At 39.5% G+C, this 14,013-nt stretch overlaps 1 protein-coding gene and 1 pseudogene across 1 annotated transcript in view; one reads left to right on the forward strand and one right to left on the reverse strand.

Annotated features, from left to right (window-relative positions):
* Positions 1–14,013, reverse strand: part of DISC1 (DISC1 scaffold protein) — a 329,162-nt gene that overhangs the window by 98,977 nt on the left and 216,172 nt on the right. The window lies entirely within an intron of this gene.
* Positions 6,342–8,421, forward strand: LOC125932612 (low molecular weight phosphotyrosine protein phosphatase-like; annotated as a pseudogene).

The raw sequence follows: 14,013 nt of genomic DNA on the forward strand, positions 1-14,013 counted from the left end.
CTCGTCTTATTTCAGGAGGACATAAGTGCAAGGCCTTCTAATACGGAAGCACGTAGGTCAATTACATGTATTATTTGTAGCTCTCTCTCACTTATCTGACTGCATCCCACCGGTGCTTGAGATAAGACTCGTCTCCAGTAGACCAGCAGCATTATTTTTCCCTGATTGGGGAATGTGTGCCGGCCTGCCTGTGGACAAAATAAACGCGAGCTAGCATTTTTCGGAGCTTCGGTGTTAGCTGCTAATAACCATCTCCTGCTGCAGGGCAAGGAAGAAAATTAAGCCATAGTCCCTGATGAAAACAGACACGAAAGGCAGCAGGGGCAAGAGAAAGTTAAATCCCAGACACAGGCTGGACTTTTTGAAAGAATGCATCTTAAGTTAATGCCGTAATGAATAAAATCATTTTACTCTCAATACATGGCTTCAGAAGCTTTTACTCTGGGAATGAGATCTTTATTCTGGAGACAACTAAAATCACTTATACATTCCTTGTATAAATCATGAAGATCCAATAAATCTAGTCTTATATAGACTGTGTCTATTTGGGGAAGCAGGAGAGGAGTAGGAAGTAAAAAATAACACAGAATGGGAAGTCTCTACATTTGGCCACTGTAGGCAAACCTATTTGGTACAAAAAGTACTTCTGTATTGGAAATTACTGGAACATATGACAAACTCAACAGAAAACAATAATCAAATGTTCATGCTTAGATGCTAAAAATACACTGGGGTGATTGTGATTTTTTATCTCTAATTTCAGCACTAATGATGATGATTATTAAAATACATGTGTAAAGAAATCAAACCTCAGGCTTTGATAGGGAAGGGAGCGAAGCTCTAAACAAATACATATTGCTGTTCAGGGTAATTCCATCCTCAAAATTAATCAGACCGTCCAAAACCAGATGCAGCATTTTAATTAGGTAAAACTAACAGCCACGCCGAATAACAAAAGGAAAGGCATAGATCAAGTGGTAGACAAGATCCTCATATAGGGTTCGATTTTTCCAAAGTTGTATCATTACTGATGAGAGTCAAGGAGGTCAATGCAAGAAACCCGGAAGTAGGTCATAGGCCACGTCTCCCCAAAGCAGTGGTTCTCCAAATGTGGCCCCCAGACCAGCAACATCATCTCCTGGGAATTTCTTAGAGACACACATTCTCAGGCCCTACACTTATGGAATCTGAAGCACTAAGGGCCCAACAATCTGTGTCTAACAAGCCCACCAGGTGATTCTAACACACACTACAGTCAGAACCACTGCCAAAGGCATAAAGTAAAATTCTATCCTTTTCCTGACTCCTTGGAACGAGTCTGAAAATCCACAGGACACAAGCAGTTTGTGCCTGAACGGTGGGGAAAATTCCCACTGCTTAGCCAGTGTTAGGAGAATTTTCTGGTAATATTTGTCACCTGGTTCTTCCATCTGCTCTAGTTATTTATTGATATGGAACAGTCAGCAACTATTTCCAACTTGTTGACTTTCAACATCAGTTCCAAATTACATTTTGTTTTGCCATGTTCCAAAACTTTCCATGGTGAAGGAGTAAAAGGCCAGGTTTTTCTCCCTTTTTCCTTCCTCACAATTGTGTTAAAGAAAATCTGTGTTCTGTCAAAATGTCCTTTACCCTGCCCAGCATAGACGCTGACCCTTCCTGGCCAACCATGCCTTGTCTTCTGGACAATCTGTCCAGCTGGGAGACTGAAATTCCCCCTTAACACGAAAACATCAGAAAAACAAGAAAATGCAAATCTTTCTTTCTTTAAAGTCAGTGTGTATGCGTGTTGTGTGTGTGTGTGTGTGTGTGTGTGTGTGTTTAGATCCTAAGAACATAGACAGATACATGGTTAGATTATGACATGTGATTGTAAGCAATTTTTATTATTACCATTATTTCATTTGCTGCAGGTCGAAGTCATGACTGACCTAAATTGAGTATATATAGCTTCAACCTTTTCTCTGCTCATGCTTCTGCGTATATTCCATACTGCTTTAATTCACTCGATGGCATCTTGCTATTTTATCTAATGTGTATGTGTATTTCTCCATGATTCTATTATAAGTTCCTGGAGGGCAACAACCACACCTCCTACTTCTCATGAAGTAGAAAACTGTTGTACAGAGATTCAAAAGATATTCGCTGTATGTATTTAATAGAGTGTCCCCTCTGCCCCTTGTCCCAGGAACAAGCTGCTAAAATTCTACTTTGGTGGTTTACCCCTTGAAACCAAATCGTCTCTGATTTTAGGAAAAACGCAAAGCAATAAACAAAACACCCCTGGCTTAACGTAACCCTAAAGAAGTAACTTAAAGATAAAGCTCTATCCATTCCCAAGATCAGGTGTGAGGTACATGGGGTGTCATGATGCACCAGGGGACTGGTTACACCAGGACATGGTGACCAGCTTCCAATCAGCCACATAGCTTTGCTTCCAAACACTGACAGCAGCCCAACAGGCAGCAGACTCTACAACAAATGACTGCAAACATGTCACCGCAAGGAAGTTTTTCAAATGTTACAAATAGGCTGAAGGTTGTCGCAGAAAGAGGAAAGGAAGGGACAATTTAGTCAGCACTGTATAAATGAAAGAAATATACTGGCCTTGTTCCATAAATGGTAACTGAAATACTATTTGGACCAGTCACTTATCAGGGGACAATAAAACAACCTGCCACTGTACCCCAGAGAGGAGAAAAATAAGGACAAAAGACAAGAAAGCTCCATTCATTCCAAAGAAAAGGCAGAGTGACAAAGAAACCATAGCAGGGTTGACTATTGATCTGAGATCTCTCGCTAGTCCGGCGGAAGCATGCCCGAGTCAGTTCACCGAGGTCTGGCTGCAATAGCTCCTTGACTCCATCGCAAGTGCTCTGCCCCACATCCTCTGTCTGAGGAAAGTCCACTCAGCCTTCAAGATTTACCTCCAGTGTCACTTCCTCTCTGAAGTCTCTTGCAAAATGCTGCCCGGTAAAATCAGTCACCTCCCTGCCTCCCTGCTCCCACTGCTCTCCCGGGGTAGCGCTGTGGTTCTGAGTCCCCCCCACCCCCCGGTCGGTGATGCCAGAAGGGTGCAGAGCACTGCTCAATCCCCTCCGTTTCACCCACAGGACCTAACAGAAGGCCTGGCACCTCGCAAGGCAGTGCTCTAAAAATCTACTGAGTTGTGCGAAGGAATAATAAACAGTACTTCAGTTCCCTGCGGTGGGAACTTTATTTGATGTGTCTTGCAGGTATGATATGTACCAGACGACCCAGGACAGGACACTATGCTGGTGCTTCCCATACCACGGTCTTCAATCCCTCGCATCAATCCTATGAGGAAAGTAGTGCTCAGGGGGATGAGGAAACCAGGACACCGAGATCCCAACCAAGTCTTATTTTGCACCCCTGTTCTATTGCATGGTACATGTGTCCTGGACCAGTGCCATAACCTCTAAGTGAGCCTTGAAGTCCTCCTCTATGAAACTGGGATGATTATATTTTAGTGCTTTGGCCTACTTTCTACAAGGGCATTGGGAAAACAAATGAAATCCCACTACGTATTGAAGAAGGGAGAACAGTAAAGAAGATAGCCTAAAATGGAAAAAATGTGCACTGAACATATTTTTTTACTAAATGTTTCAGAAACGGCACCTAATGTGCCTCTCCTGAAGGGACAGCTCCCAAAAGAAGCTACACCTTAGATGTAGAGCTGCCTCTAAGAAGACACAGCTTTCAAATGGGCAGATTTTGACGCCAATTTTTTAAACACTGTATCACTCTTGTAAAAGTCTGCCCTGGCCCCCACACCGAGGAAAATGCAGAGAATTCTTGGTCACTGCATCTACAATGTCATGCTCATGACCATTCCCTAAATGTTTCCCATCTAACTAGACCCCAGATCACACCACACAGGTAACCGCATGAAAAATGACAGCTGTTAACAGGCACTGTTGTCAAAATCGAAACACCATAGGAAGTGGGAATATGTTAGGTAGAAAAGCTGCCGTGAGCCTGTACCGGATGATACCAGTGGTCACATGACAACACTTCAGCATGCATGATGCCAGAGGAACTCCAGAAAACAAATAATTACTGAGTTGCTAAGATGAGCCACGAACCATTTCATGTTTTAGGCAAGGGACGTGTATTTTAGCAGAATCACCACATTGTGCCAAATGGACTTGGAGGCAGAGGTATATAAGACACGACTGAATGGGTAAAGAACGGCTCTCAGGCTACTGCAAACGTCTAGGCACAGGAGGATGGTGCTCAGAGAATATAAAAGACGGACATCTTCCCAGTTGTGTTATGAGACTGGTATAATCTTGATATCAAGTTTGGAAAAACTTAGTATGAGGATATAAAATCACAGTTAATTTCACTTATTAACATAACGAAAAAATGCTTTAAAAATTAGCAAAACTCCAGGAGTGCCTGGCTGGCTCAGTTGGTGGAACATATGACTCTTGTTCTTGGGGCTGTGAGTTCGAGCCCCCATGCTAGGGGTGGAGATTACTGAAAACAATAATAATAATAATAATACAAAAAAATTAGTAAGACCCCAACACAGTATAAAAAGTAAGAGTTTATCCCAGGAAAGTTAACAAAAACTTAGTTTTTTTTTTCAACCGTTTTTTTTTTATTTATTTTTGGGACAGAGAGAGACAGAGCATGAACGGGGGAGGGGCAGAGAGAGAGGGAGACACAAAATCGGAAACAGGCTCCAGGCTCCGAGCCATCAGCCCAGAGCCTGACGCGGGGCTCGAACTCACAGACCGCGAGATCGTGACCTGGCTGAAGTCGGACGCTTAACCGACTGCGCCACCCAGGCGCCCCAACAAAAATTTAATTTTAAAAACCTTATTAATTTGGGTTTATAACATATATAGAAGTAAAAGAATAGTAATAGCAATATGCGGTATAAATAATAAATAAATATATATATATCATGTTGTATAATATTGTTTGAATTAAGAGTGTTAAAGTTGCAGAGTGTAAACCCTAGAGCAACCCATGGAGGAAACAAAACAAAGTGTGATAGTAATAATCTAAGGGAAGAGATCAAATGGAATACTGAAAAATACTCAATTCTAATGGAAAACAGAAAAAGAATAAAAAAGAAAAAAATACACATGGGAAAAATAGAAAACAATAGCATGACAGTAGACTTATGCTCAAACATATTAATAACTCTACTAAATATAAATGAATTAAAGATTCCCGTTAAAGGAGGAAATTATCAGTCTGGATAAAGAAGCAAGATCAAACGCTAGTATGTTTCCAGGAGACCCACTTGAAACCTAAAGACATAGGTTAAAATTAATGAAAAAAGATACATCATGCTAACACTAGTCATAAAAAAAACCGAAGTAACTATATTCCTGCCAGACAGACCTCAGGAAAAAAAAAAGTATTATAAGTAAAGAGGAATAGTTCATAATAATAAAGTGGGTACGTAAACAATCCTAAATGTATATGCTTCTGATAGAGGATGAAAATACTTGAAGTATCAAAGTACTTAAACAATGAAGCACTGAAATATATAATTTGATAGAACTGAGAAGAGAAACAGACAAAGCCAACATACTCGTTAGAGATTCCAACAAACTTCTCTCAATAACTGATAGGTCAAGTAGACATTAAATCAGTAAGGATAATGATTTGAACACTATCAACCAGAGTCACTTAATCAACATTTATAGAACACTATACCCAATAATTGCAAAATTTACATTCTTCTCATGTGCACATAGAACTATAGATAAACTATAGGTTGGTCCATAAAGTAAGACTCAAAAATTTCAAAGAAGATTAAATCATACCAGGAATGTTTTTGAAACACAACAAAATTAAATTAGAAAGCAGTAACATAAAGATATCTGGGAAATACTCAAACACTTGGAAAGTAAGCAATCTATGTCCAAGTAACTCACAGAGCAAGAATAAATTACAAGGAAAATTAGAAATTTGAATGATAATGAAGACTTAATAAATTTGCGGGCCTGACTGAAGTCATGCTTAGAGGGAAATTTATAGTTTTAGAATAGAAGATTTAAAACCATTGATGTACGTGTCAACCTTATGAAGGTAAAAAAGAAGGGCAAATAAAACCCAAAGTAACTAGAAATAAGGAATAATAAAGCTAGGAATGGAAATCAATGAGATATAAAATGGAGAAACAGTAGAGAAAATTAATAAAAGCAAAAAATTGTTTTTTTTTATTTTTTTAATGTTTATTTATTATTGAGACACAGAGAGAGACAGAGCATGAGCAGGGGAGGGGCAGAGAGAGAGGGAGACACAAAATCTGAAGCAGGCTTCAGGCTCTGAGCTGTCAGCATAGAGCCCGATGCAGGGCTCGAACTCACCAACTGCGAGATCATGACCTGAGCCGAAGTCAGACGCTTAACCAACTGAGCCACCCGGGCGCCCCCCAAAAATTGGTTTTTTATAAGATCAGTAAAACTGTTAAAACTCTAGACTGATAGAGCATAAATTAAAGCAAACACAAGTTACCAGGTATGCCATCAAGAAAAAAAAAAGAGTAGACACATTACTATAGATCCTAGAGATATTAAAAGAATAATAAGGATATATTATGAACATCTTTTTATGCCAACAAATTCAACAGTTTAGATGAAATAGAAAAGTTCCTCAAAGGTGCAAATTATCAAAATTATATATACACATATATCTATTAAAGAAAGTGAATTTATAATTTAAAGCATTCTTTCAAGAACTCCAAAGTCAAGTGACTTTACTCTTAAATATTATCAAACATTTAAGGAAGAAAAAAATACCACTTTCACACATACTTTCAGAAAATTTCAGGAGAAAGGAATGCATCTCAAATAATTTTATGAGGGCAGCATAACACTGATCTAACACTCATTATTAATGTAGTCAAATAGTAAGCAAACCACATCCAGCAATTTGTAAAAAGTATAATATTTCATGATCAACTATGGTTTAGGCAGGAAAAAAGTGTTATTTAAACATTTGAAAATCATCAGTGTAATTAACCACATTAACATAATAAAGGAAGAAAACAGATGAAATGGACTTCATCAAAATTAGAAACTTTAACTCATCAAAAGACACATTATGAAAATGAGCAGGAGAAAATTCCTGATGCAGTCAGCGGGTGCCTCTGTGTGCAAGGGAAGATGGCTGAGCAGGTGCCCAAGTCAGTGCTGTTCCTGTGTCTGGGTAACATCTGTCAATCACTCATCACAAGAGCAGTTTTGAGAAAACTTGTAACTGATCAAAACATTTAAAATAATTGGAGGGTAGACAGCGCAACAACATCCACGCATGAAACAGAAAACCCTCCCGATTATCAAGGGCAGAATTGCATGAAGGAGCATGGTACTCCCACGAATCACATTGTCCAGGTGGGTTACCAAGAAGACTTTGCCACATTAGATTATACACTATGTACGGATGAAAGCAATCTGAGAGATTTGACTAGAAAAAGTAAACAAACTAAAACCTGCAAAGCTAAAATTGAACCACTTGGGAGCTATTATCCAAGAAAGCAACTTATTATTGGAGATCCCTATTATGGGAGTGACTCCGGCTTCAGGATATCTCCCAGCAGCGTGGAAGGTGCTGCAGGGCCTGCTTAGAGGAGGTTCAAAGACACTGCATCCATTCCTGGCTGCAGCCAGCGGGGCTAGTCCCCACAGCCTCGGCATCTCTCAGTCAATGTGTCAAAGTGCGGTAACATTCCATAGCTCGAGGCCACTGCTGTTTCTTTGGTTGACTTGCTCCTTCTTAACTTAAAAAATAATTATAGACGAAAATCAATTGTTGTGTTTGGCAGAAGAATGAATGAAGAGTTTTGATTCACGTGGTTTATGGGGTAAAGTGTCCTTAGGTTAGTTGAACCTACCACTTTCCTCCAGTTATAAAAATTATGGAACAAACAAAATAGAACAGGATGAAATAAGCATTACTTTCAGACCCAGATCAAAATCCGAGCCCACTGAGGCTTGTAAGTCATCTGCCCTACCTCTTCCCTAAGTGTGGACGGCTTGATGAGGATGAAAACCCCCTGTTCTCCCACAGTGCCTCCTTATACCAGAGCCCTTCACCATCCACAGGAGCGCACAACCTAGATGAAAAGTGTTAATTTACACACGCTCATCATACACACTTGCGTACTTAAAAGAAAAGGAGGGCGCCTGGGTGGCTCAGTCAGTTAAACGTCAGACTTTGGCTGAGGTCACAATCTCGTGTTTAGGGAGTTCGGGCCCCATGTCAGGCTCTGTGCTAACAGCTCAGAGCCTGGGGCCTGCTTCAGATTCTATGTCTCCCTCTCCGTCTCTACCCCTCCCCCGCTCACACTCTGTTTCTCTCTCTCTCAAAAATAAACATTAAAAAAATTTTTAAAGAAAACAGAAAAATATTTGTGGAATTAATCTTAAGCACCTTTAATACTTCCTAGGTTTTGTTTATTTAGTTTATTTTATAAGGAAGTAGGCTTATTTGCTCCCATTTGAACCACTTTGTCCCTGGAAATTTAATCTGATCCAGAAAGACACTTATATGCTGGTTTATCTCACGGTCAGTGTGCAAAACGTGTCATTTTCTTATGTGCATGTGTAAACCAAATGTCAAAAATAAATTAGCTTAGGAGGGAAGAAAGTAATTACAAAGTTAGAAAAAGCTCTTTTATGTTGGAATACTTAAATATTGATATGTTAATGAGCATTCATCAGTGCTTAATTTACAGGCAAATATAGGTCATTTCTGTGCACTGTGAGATAATTAATCTAAAACTCACATAGATACATGTCAGAAAAGATTGTTTTCAAAATAAACCGGAGAAATTATGAAAATACAGATTTTTTTTAAAAAAAGCAATGAACAAGAAAGCTCTCCAAATAGGAGAAAATATCCGTAGTAAATATACCTGGCAAAAGACTTGACTGCAGAATACTTAATAGGTCCTCTACAACTTAATAGCTGCAAGAGAACCCAACAACAAACTGGCCAAAATATTTGAACAGGAACTTCACAAAGAAAAATATGTGAATGGATGGGGCACCTGGGTGGCTCAGTCGGTTACGCATCTGACTTCAGCCGAGATCATGATCTTCACGGTCTGTGGGTTTGAGCCCCACGTCGGGCTCTGTGCTGTCGGCTCAGAGCCTAGAGCCTGCTCAGGATTCTGTGTCTCCCTCTCTCTCTCTGCCCCTCACCTGCTCATGCTCTTTGTCTTTCTCTCAAAAATGAATAAACATTAAAAAAAGTTTTTAAAAAAAAATATGTGAATGGTTAATACACACATGAAAAAAATCCTTAACCATTAGTTACCAGTACATAGCCACTAAAATGGCTAAAACAAACAGGACAGACAACATTTAATGTTGATAATGATATAGGACACTCTACAACAGTGTTCGAAGAGATATAAAATGGTACAATTTTGGAAGTTTCTCGTAAAGTTGAATGCATGCTTACACTACAACCCAGTAATTACACTTTCAGTAATAACCCAAAGTAAAATGAAAACACAGAAAGACTTATGACAAGAATATTCATAGAAGCTTAAGTCATATTAGTCAAAAACTAGAAATAACCCCAATGTCCATTAGCAGGAAAGGGAATAAACAAATTGTAGTGCATTTATATAATGAAATACTACTTAGTAATAAAAATGAAATAAACTACTGACACCACAACACCACGGATGAATGTCAACCACATGCTGAATAAAAGGTGACAGACAGAAAAGAATGTATACAGTATCATTCCATTTTTCTAGAGTTTCCAGAATAGGCAATATTCACCTACAGTGACAGAAATGAGACTGATATTTGTCTGACCAGAGACTGGGAGGCGTTAACTACAAAGGATACTTTGGGTGGGGGAGACTCTATAGCTTTACAGGGTGTAAATTATATGGATATATATATTTCTCAAAACTCATCAAACCGCACGCTTCAGATTTGTGCATTTCACTGCGTGTAGATTATATATAAAGCAAAATTACACATAATATATATTTATAATTATATATACATATTATATAATATATATGTTAATAATTTGCTTATATAAAGCAAAATTTTAATTATGGCTTTAATTCACCATTTCAATATGTTAAATGAAATACATATATAAAGGAATTAAAGAAAATAGCCTTAATCATTTTTTTAAAATTTTTTTTAATGTTTATTTTTGAGACAGAGAGAGACAGAGCATGAACGGGGGAGGGTCAGAGAGAGGGAGACACAGAATCTGAAACAGGCTCCAGGCTCTGAGCTGTCAGCACAGAGCCCGACACGGGGCTTGAACTCACGGACCGCGAGATCATGACCTGAGCTGAAGTCGGCTGCCCAACCGACTGAGCCACCCAGGCGCCCCCTTAATCATTTTTTTAATGTTTATTTATTTTTTGAGAGACAGAGAGACAGACAGACAGAGCATGAGTGGGGAAAAGACAGAGAGAAAGGGAGACACAGAATTCAAAGCAGGCTCCAGGCTCTGAGCTGTCAGCACAGAGTCTGACGCAGGGCTTGAACTCACGAACTGGGAGATCATGACCTGAATCAGACGCTCAACCGACTGAGCCACCCAGGCACCTCAACAGCCTTAATCTAATAGCATCTCTATCATAATTACAAACATCATACGTAATAGTCTAACCTTAGAATTCTACCTTCTAATATCAGATAAAACACAAGGACATTAGGTATCACTGCATCTATACAAAATAAGACAAGTGAGGGAATCAATGAAAAGAATAAAGAATGGAAAGAAAGAATGGAAACAAAATGCTATTACCTACAAAGGATATGATTCCTCCATAGAAAATCAAAGAGAATCTATAAAAAACCAAAACAATTCCAGCAAAGTTGCTGGAAACAAGATCATATGAAACACAGTGTAAAACAACAAAAACTGATGAGAGAGGGGTTTTTTTGTTTTTTAATTTAAAAAAAAATTTTTAAGTAGGCTCCACACCCAATGTGGGGCTTGAACTCATGACCTGAAAGAGTCACACGCTCTACTAACTGAGTCAGCCAAATGCCCCTGGTTTTGTTTTGTTTCATTTTAGTTAGCATTTGTGATAGAAAAAAAAAAAAATCTGAACTGTACATAGGATAAATTTAATAACAACAACCAAACTGTATAAATAAGGAACACTATAATTGTAGTCGTGAAATGTTCATGAATGGGAAGGTCAATAATATACATCTGGCCCTCCTCTCAAACACTTAATATACAAGTTCAATGCAATCCAATTAAAATCTGACAAGTTGATCCTAAAGGGCCATGAATAACAATGACAACTTTGAAGACAAAGGACGATTAGTCCTATATGGGCAGAGATGGAGGGGGCCGAGAGGTGGAGGGAGTTATGTCCTACCACATACCAAAACGTACAATAAATCATAAAGCCATAGCAATTAAACAGTGTGGTTAGTGAAGGGAAGGACAAACAGATCAATCGAATAGTATAATGACCTATAAGTAGACGCAGGCACACACAAGCGGCACACACATCAATGAGATCATGATCCACTGAGTATTCAAACGTAAAAAGGCAAGATTAGGTCCCTACTTCATGCCAAACACAACAATAAATCCCACATGTAAATAAAAAACTATATTTAAAAAAAAGTAAAGGTATAGAGCAAAACTTTACAAATCGGAAGAAAATAGGGAAGATACTGACACAAACTGGCAAGAACTTCTTAAACAAGAAATGGGATGGGGCGCCTGGGTGGCTCAGTCTGATTTCGGCTCAGGTCATGATCTCACGGTTCGTGAGTTTAAGCCCCTCGTCAGGCTCTGTGCTGACATCTCAGAGCCTAGAGCCTGCTTCAGACTGTGTGTCTTCCTCTCTCTCTGCCCCTTCCTTGTTCACACTGTGTCTCTCTGTCTCTCTCTCTCTCAAAAATAAATAAACATTTTTAAAAAATAAAAAAAAGAAATAGGAAGAACAAACAATAAAGGAAAAGTTAGAGTCATCTAATTTAAAATTTAAAACTCTGTATGACAAAGACACAGAGGGGGACAAAAACAAAACAAAACAGACCATCCACAATGTAGGATACGGGACATTAGTGTATTTGTCATTTTTCCTTCATTTAAAAAAACTGAAAAAATTAAAACAGAGGTTCATGTGAACCAAAGGCGGTAACATTTTGACACAAATGGGTGCCCGCTACACGTGTGAAATCTCTATGGACGAGACAGAGGTTCACAGTTTCCCATTCTCCCTCTGCATCCTGACTGACCCTGGAGCCTCCCTGGGGGACCCCAAGCCATGTCATGGCCTCCAGATCCGTGAGTCACAAACTACCTTTTCCATGGCAGTTGCCTCCCAAATCTGTTGCCCTGACCCCACCTCAACTTTTCTATTAATGCACTCTATTTTAAGACTGTGGAAGGACAGGTTTCCCCGAGCCAGTGGACAGGGAAAGGCAGCTGAGAGATGCCATGTGAGCGTCCCCGCCCTTCAGCTTCCAGAAGGCTTCAGAGGAGCTGTCAAACAGATGGTGGGGGCTGAATGCACCACACTTAATCCCTCTCTTTGTCACGGGAGGAAATGTGACATAGCTTCAGCTATTAAAAAAAATTAAGAATGCTGAACACAACACCCAAAGGAAAAGAATAAAAAACACATTCAGTGTGGAGAGAGAACGTGCTCGCAGGTGGAATTATCAGTAAATAGGAGATTCGTCTGAAATCACCAGGATATAGTGTCGTTTTTAAACTTTTTTTTTATTATGGTAAAGCGTGTAGCATAAAATGGACCATTTTGCCCATTTCCAAGTGTACAGTTCAGTGGCATTAAGTACATTTACGATGTTGTGCAACCATCACCCCCATCTGTCCCCAAACTTTTCATCTTCCCAAATCGAAATCCTGCCCCATTAAACACGAACTCCTTATTGCCCCCTCTCCAGCCCCTGGGAACTGCCATTCTACCTCCTGTCTGTATGAATTTGACTATTCTAGTTATGTCATGAAAGTGGAATTGTACAGAGTGTCATTTTTAAGGAGTTCCACATACTCCATGTTATTGTTTAAAAAATAAAAAAAAAAGCACAATTGATGTGGCTTCTTCTCTCCTTGGCTTTTGCTTTGTGAAAGTGGACTGATTTGTGCCTGATGAACGCTGTATAGACAATGCCCTATTCTGTGTACCCTTTGTACCGAATTTCATAGGGACTTTGTGGAAAAAGAACTTGCCCTTGCTATGTTGCAGCTCGCCCAAGATCAGAGCCATCAGAGGTACAGCTATCACCCCGTGTACAGAGTTAAAATATGCCTGGTTTGTATTAAAGCTCTGTACCGTTAAGAGCAACCCATACAACGTAATGGTACTCCTTAAAAATTCTATGAGAGGAAATCAAATTTTTAGCAAAGCAGTCCCTAAGCAAATTCTGGAGTCTAGGAGAAACAATTTCTCATAACAACAGTTCCGAAAACCAAAAGCACTAGAATAATAAATATGGAACAAGCCACAGCTCCCTTTAGCATTAGCCAATTTCAGTCTTGTGAACACAACCTGAATTATGGACGATGTGTAATACACTCTTCTAAAATGGTTTCAGGGAGGTAATTTTCAGAAGGCGCTCCCAGTAACATCTTCTAGTATAACCCCTATTTGCTTTACAGACTTACTAAGGGCAGTAGACGGGAAGAAAGACGGACGAAAGAGGTAAAACGACACAGAATGAAACAGGTTTGTGTGTGGTGACAGAATCTCCAGGCAGAGCACTAGAAATTCAGTGCTGTAGCTCTGTCACCTCCCCGTGTGCTCAGCCACGCCCTTCACCTTGAAGGGCCTCCATACCCTCACCTGTAAAGCAGGGAAGGGTGCCCCTAAGATTTCAGAGACTGGTGACCTTTCTACCTAAAAGGAAAACTCATCACTCCTGCACCAACACATTGCCTACCATTCTTTAACAATCAGGGACTTGTGACGTTTTACCACACAAACAACGATTTGCAAATGGTACCCTACATACAAAATGGTTTTGCTCTCTGGCTTTGGGTTCT

Source organism: Panthera uncia, chromosome D2 (assembly GCF_023721935.1).
Source record: "Panthera uncia isolate 11264 chromosome D2, Puncia_PCG_1.0, whole genome shotgun sequence".
Classification (NCBI taxonomy): domain Eukaryota; kingdom Metazoa; phylum Chordata; class Mammalia; order Carnivora; family Felidae; genus Panthera; species Panthera uncia.